This window comes from Bacillus rossius, chromosome 7 (assembly GCF_032445375.1).
Source record: "Bacillus rossius redtenbacheri isolate Brsri chromosome 7, Brsri_v3, whole genome shotgun sequence".
NCBI classification, from domain to species: domain Eukaryota; kingdom Metazoa; phylum Arthropoda; class Insecta; order Phasmatodea; family Bacillidae; genus Bacillus; species Bacillus rossius.
Window position 1 is genome coordinate 22,321,777 of NC_086335.1, and position 7,569 is coordinate 22,329,345.

Consider the following 7,569-nt stretch of genomic DNA (forward strand, 5'->3'; position numbering starts at 1 on the left):
GCACGTGTTTAATCACACACATTATGTCTCGTGCATGATTACAGCTCACTCTCATTGTATGCATAAAAAAATTATTTAGAAGAATACACAACACATATTCATTCCACAAATGATACATTTGACAGACTGTGTAATAGCATGCCATGAAGGATGATATCTACACAATTTTTCAAGAAGTTTACATATATGGATTTTAAAATATTTATTTGTACTTACTTGCTATTAAGTTACGTAATTCCATTAGTTATATTAAAATCCCTACATTGCAAATTAGAGTTACTGGACATTACATACTGAACATTGACTTGTGAGTAATGCAATACGCTGTGTTTTTGTACCAATGTTCAGCGGGGAAAACTTTTTCAGTTCAGTTAAAATTTATTGTTCAAAAGAGCAGTTACCGTTACATGCTATAGAACTGGTCTATTTTTCTGAAATTCGGTGGTGGTGTTCCTGATTTGGTGGTAATGCTAAAGTGCATAACTTAGTATAGTATTATGGGCATGGTCATAATTTCAACCTTTCTCATTATTCAAACAATAGTCGCAAATGATTTAGCATTGTTTGTTAATTTGTTATAAATTTGTTTTACAGACAATATTTTGTACCTATGTGTGGTGACTGTGGACTAGTGATGAGTTGATGTAATTATGGTTCAGAAATTATTTTAAAACACTTTAAGTAACTTTTCCTTTCAGCTTTAAATACCACTCTGACATGAACAAATAAGTTAGTAACAATTTTGCCCTGCATTAATTGTAGAGGGGGAAAATAGTGTTAGGTGCATCAGAATATTTTTTTGCTCCAGATATGGTTTTTTATTACCAGTTAGTACTGCAAAATAACTGCACTTCCTAGGTGTATTTCCACCTTTCCCCTTCCATTTTGTAAAATTTTTACAGTTTCCTTTGTAATTTCGGTTAAAGACCATTAAGATGTTTAATATTTTCTGTAGATCATAAATTATATATTAACCAAGTAGTATGTATAAATGCGTGACAAAGGCCACTAGGAAACTAATTACGTATTAAAAATAAGACAGACATACATATACAGATCGGTACTTGTAGAAACTAAACACACGCACACAGTTTGGTTGACATTTTTGTGCGGAAGCGCGGTCGCAATGGTTTTGCTAGCTTAAGCGAGCTTCATCTGTTGAGTACCTAAATGTGTTGTACAAGCTATGTGTTTTTGCTTTCTACAAGTACCAATCTGTGAGTACTTGTGTGTCTGTCTTATTTTTATTATGAAAGTAGTATGTTTGTTTTTCATGAAGATATTGTGACTGCTTGGAAAAAAGAAATCCTAGGTAACAACATACCTAGTTATCGTTGAAACAAGCAAACTGCATCTGTGTTATTGAAACTATACTGAAGTTCCTTTATTATGTCTTGATTTTCAAAAGTGAAAAGGTTATGAAATGGGAGGAAATGTGTTATCTCAATATATGCAAAATACAATCTAAATATAATGAAATGAAGTACGGTGTTAAAAGGTTGCAGTGAATGCCAAATCTAAAGCAGTAAGGGAAACTGTTAAGTCCAGGAAAATAGCTGGCGGATTGTAAGAACAATTTATTTGTGTCACTCTGCTTCCCAAAGGGTCACACTGAGTCAATGAACAAAATTTTTAAACCTTGCACCCACATGCTTACACCTACAAATTTTGAAGAAATCTTAATACTTTTTTTACAGCTGCATTCTTACTTATAAGTGTTTTAAAAACAAACATCAATGTTGATTATTAATATTATTTTTACATTCTTTATCACATTACTTGGTAAGTTTTATAATTCTACTTTTTCTGATCAACCAGGCATTCTAGGTGGTGGTGGTCTGGAGCTAAACATTTTTGGGGACCTAATTTGGACAAAAAGTACTTTGGGTGGCAGCTTAGATAAAAACGTAATAAATATTTGGTATAAAAATTACAAGTTCAGAAGAAGAGTGCGGGAAAAGTAGGGCGAATGCTTGCCACCGGGCACTTCTGTACCCAATTGCAGCTATGATAATAATAATAATAATAATAATCATCCACAGCCTGGAACACTCCCCGGCATTCATTTGCTGATCATCCAAAGTACTACAAATACGAGGAATGGAGGAATGAAATGGCCTGTAGCCACTGTTAAACAATTTTTTACTAGGCAAACTTTTCACTGCAATTTTATTTTGCGACATAGTTTAAGCTCTTGTTATAATTAGTTTCACAGAAATTGGTACTTTTACACAAACTGTTACTTTATTTTCGTAGCGGAAATTTTGTATATAGGAGAGTTATTAGACTACTGTGTCTAATTAAACACTACATATATAACTCCCGGAAAAAAAGCATTAAAATATTAGCATTACGAATCACGATTTTCAATAGCGCGTAGTTGACCGACGTTATAAAGTTATGAAAATAATCTTTCAAAACAATAACAAACATAACCTATCAAACATCAACATTAGCCATTTTCTTGAACTGTGCACATAAATTCTTTATAACGTTGGAAAAATGTTTTATAATACCTACATCTCTCATTGAGTTTTTAAAAAACGCTGCCAATTATGTGTAATTATCATTTAAATGCAATTAACTAAAAAAAGTTCATAAAGCACAATGTTAAAACCGGACCACTGTCTTGTGGCGCCAACGGCAGTTTTATGAACTAAATCCGTCAATAAGGGGGTCAAGAAAATACGCTTGTGTCCAGACCTGGTTTCTAAGACCGTGTGCTGAACATATTTCTTTAAATTCGGCTGTTAAGAAAAAAAGAATGCACAGGACAACTTTGACTATCGTTGTTAATACAGGTAACATTTGTTCTCCTTTAGCACTTGAATTTAAAAACGAAGAAATAATTTTGGAAAAACTTACAATGTAAAACACAAACATTTATAAAGACTAACAGATTTTGTCAAACATACTAAATCTAGTACGAAATTACAAGCAGTGGAGACCCATATATGTGACCCTTTCTGGATTTCTAACGAAACGATGCCCGCGCTGTCTATGACCTACCCGCCGAACTGTTGCGCGGCAGTTATTGATTCGTTGGCACCACTGCTGTGACGTCACGTACGCGGGACCATAGGTAAGCACATCGTTCAACAGTGCACCAGCAGTCGGCACTTTTCAAACACGCTTTGCTTCTGGCTGCAACCACGTGTACTTGCTACAGTTCGAAAAAAAACACCGAGCTTAACTGTACTAACTCATTTTGCCAATGCACGAAACATGCCAACGATAAAAAAATTCGCCCTTTACGAAGAACCTCTTGAGTCCGTTGCGTCGGTCATGGGTTCGAGTTCTGTTAAGAAAATTTGTTCCGTTTCTAGAAATCTGAACTGAAGAGGAATAAAATTTATCTTGCACATACGACTATATTTTCTTCAAAAACCTCTCATATAATTTAATTTTTAATATAGCCTAATTTTTTAAATACATAATCTAAAACTTTAGTAGATTTGTCTTTATGACTCACGAAAAAAATAATTATGTTTTAAATTCATATGATTTCACTAGGGGAAAAAATGTTCACACCACGTTCATTTGTAGAGGCTTTCGACTTCAATCCCAACACCGACATGACAAATATTTGCGAACACCTAGTATTTGTATAAAAGTCTCGAAGGTCCTTTTGCTTCAAATAAATTTATTAATGGCTATTTTTGTCTTCTGAGTGCATTGCCAGAATGATTGGTCGTGCTAACGTTTGCCAATGTGAAAACAGAGCCGCCTTCATGATCAAAAATAAAAAGTGATGACGTTCTCAAAAAAATACAAAATAAGAAGAAATCAATTCACATGGACAGCAAAGCACCAGTTAGTCACAAGGAGGGAATGGAGATGAAATCAACGAGGAGATATAAAACCTGGTGAAGTGGACTCGGTTTGTTTGCCTCAAACGTATATTGTTGGCAGTATTTGGCGAAATACAAATATTTTGAGGCAGAAGAAATATTCGTTGACTCAAATGGCTGCTGGTTCACACCGTAGGCCACCCAAACAAAAAACAAAAAAAGTTGACTCAAACCAAAATTGTTTTACCTGTTCTATTGTACAGTATGTCCATAAAAGAAAGTCCCAGTTAAAAATTTTAGAAGTGTCAACTGTAAGCGTTGTAGAGTTTTGGTTCAAGGTCACAATTAAAGAGCAACTCAAAACAGTTTTAGATAAGCGCATGCGCGAGTACTGCTTTGTTGTTTTCTCGCTTGCAGCGCCACCTGCGCAAAATGGCGACTCTTGAGCGTAAAAAGTTTTGTATTCTGCAAATTGCTAAGAGTAATGTAAGTTCAACGGTCGCTCCCCATTGGAATCTCTTTGTGCGAGAGTGGTTGAACGTCGAAGTCCCTGACTGATGGATTGGTCGTAATGGTCGTGACGACGGAACTCTTTTCCACTGGTCTCCACGTTCACCTGACATAACGTCATGCGATGTTTTTGCTTTGGGGCTTTATAAAAGATCGTGTCTACGTTCCGCCGTTACCTAATAATCTGCCAGAGTTGAGAAACAGAACTGAAGAGACCATTGCTTCCATTACTCCGGACATGTTAACCGAAGTGTGGGGAAAATCGGACTTTAGGTTGTATGTGTGCCATATAACTGAAGTTGCACATATTAGACGTTTGTAAGAAAAACTAGTTTAGTTAACTTTCAATTTTATTTATGATTTGTTGTTAATACAAAGTTTAAATTAAACTGTTATACCATTTAATCTAAGACATCCTGTATGTTATTAGACATTTGATGTGACAAGGCCAACAGAATATTTTGTTTTAAGGGCTCAAGCGAATGTTTGAGTGTTAATAAACTGATTGTTTTCCCCCCATTATTTTCTAAGGAAAACGCGTAAGATGCTATCAGCCATTGGCTGAGTTTGGGGAGACTGTTCGTCTCACGAGGTTCGGCCCGGCCTGACTGTCCCTCAAACCCCTCGATTGGGGAGGGGGCAGCGATGCCCCCGTCCCAGCGAGGATCCCAAGGGTGGTATTCATATGTATATATATTATATTCATATATGAGCAATTCCTTCGTCAAGAAATTCTTATATGCATACGTATTTAAATATGTTGGTGCCATAGACATAGCTTGAGATTGTCTCAAGTGATTGCAAACAAGAGTCTTGATGAAGACCATCTTTATATATATATATATATATATATATTTCTTGTATGCGTGTGTATGTCACTGAACTCCTCCTAGACGGCTGGACCGATTTTGATGAAATTTTTTGTTTGAGTTCACGGGGATTCGAGGATGGTTTAGATTCACAATTGGATATTTTATCTCAATTCTGAGTTAAGAAAAAACTAAAAAAACACGTTTTAAAAGCAAAAAAAACTAAGCATTGTTGATAATTAGCCTCCATGGCAACGGGCTTTTGCATTGTTGTTGCCTTCTGCGTAACCATGGGAAAGGTTTTTGGTAACGGCAGTGGCGTGCCCAAGAGGAGGGGTATGTCCAGCGTAGAAATACTTACCGCCATATCCATATCTCACAAAAAGTACATTTGGGCAGGACAATGTCTGTCGTGTCCGCTAGAAAGATATATAGAGATATATATGTAAAAAGATATATAGAGAGATAGAGATATAAATAGAAAGATAGAGAGAGTTATAGAGATATACATAGAGAGATAGAGAATTAGAGAGATAAAGAGAGATGCTTAGTATACGTTTAAAAAATTACATTATTAAAAAATTAAAAAATTGATTGAGACATTGCAACGCATGCCGGGCATTATCTAGTCTTATTATGGTCCCATATTTCTTATTTATGAGAGGGCATTTTCCTGTGTCATAGTAGTTGCTTGAGAACACCATCGCATGAGCATGTTTCATAGTCGTTGAGACCTTGCTTAAGAACACGAATAAGACCGTATTTACCAAAACCACTGCAGACGTGTCTCAATCAATTGCTTGTTCAGATCGCAGTGTAGAAAAAGGCTGATTCTTGTGAACCTCGTATTTTTAAACTTATGTAAGTCTTGTATGAAGTGCTGAAGCAATTTGATATGTGTTTTTAATGAGTTTAGTATTTATCCGTGACCGGTGGTTACATTTTCAAGTGCTAAACAGACACGTTTATTTACATATGGATTACAGACCGAGTACAATGGATGTGGAAGACGATGAGTTATGATGGTTGATAATGTACATATCACCATCAGAAAAAATTAAAGCTATATTCGTGACGCCTAGAACGCATTGAAAATAATTTTAATAACTGTGGCATTACACTATTGACAATAAATTATCTCTCTCGCGATTTCCTCTGAGTTTCGGTATTGTACCTAATGGTTAGAGATATTGCTTTCAGTCAAAGAAACAAAACAAAAGGTTTTTGAAATTTTCCTTTTATTTAAACTATTTTTTATTCATTGTAAAAAGAAAAATGAATGTATATGATATGTAAAATGTGGTAAAAGAGCATTAAGTGCGGTAATGTCTCTGATATCAAAAACAAAACTTGTAAAGTGTATACGTCAATAAAAACATATTGAATAGAATTGAATTCGGTCATAGAAGTAAAAGTAAAACTGTAACTACAGTTCAAATATCTTCACTGACAAAACTTTTTTTTAATTACAGTTTATTGAATACAACTATAGCTTTAAGAAAATTTGTTTTTTATCTGATCGTTGTAATGTATTTAAATATATAGCTAAGTCCATTGGTTTGGTGCTTTGTAACTATGTTTTACTTATAATAAGATAAAATTACAGAATTACAAGTAACTGGAACAAGAAAAATTAACCTATTGTACTTTTAGGAAATTAATGTCTAATATTATCCTACTAATATTATAAACGCGAAAGTTTGTAAGTATGGATGGATGGATGTTTGTTACTCTTTCACGTAAAAATTACTGAATGGATTTGAATGAAATTTGGCCTACAGCTAGCTTATAACCTGGATTAACACATAGAACCCAGATTAATATTAAATTCCATCCCTAAGGGAGTGAAAAAGTGATAATTTCATTTTATAACAGAAAAAATCATAGGTCATAGACATACAAATAGTGAGTGTCATTTCTCTATGTCTGACACACGATCATACACATAGCTTTGAATATATATACTGTATAGAAGCTTTGAATATATATACTGTATAGAAGTCGCCAGCCCAGGTTAAAATTTCTAATACGGTTTTGAGGTAGTTGGTTAATTCACCGCCGCAATCGCCACCATCTCTAGGGCATCGACTTGTGGTGGTCCCTAGCGGACAAGTGTCAAACTCTTCAAACACCCCTTCCCCCTCCCGTTGAACGACCTTGAGCTGCAGTGAATGATATATGGGGGGTGCGGGGAATGACAGCGGGCGACAGTTCTGCGCTCTAACGTGTAAATAACAACTAAGACGATACAGGGCGTTACGGCAGCGCACTGCAGCGGTGAAGTTCCCAAGCTGCTCCTCATACGCTTCTGAAAAACGTAGAGTAAATCCTATCCACTCGCGACTTCTATACAGTATATATATATTCAAAGCACATAGTAAGGTCTTGCAAATTCATATTTTTCTCCTTGGTGAGACCAGTCCGCTTAGTGGAGCTCGCAGCGGCTAGCAAAATAAAGG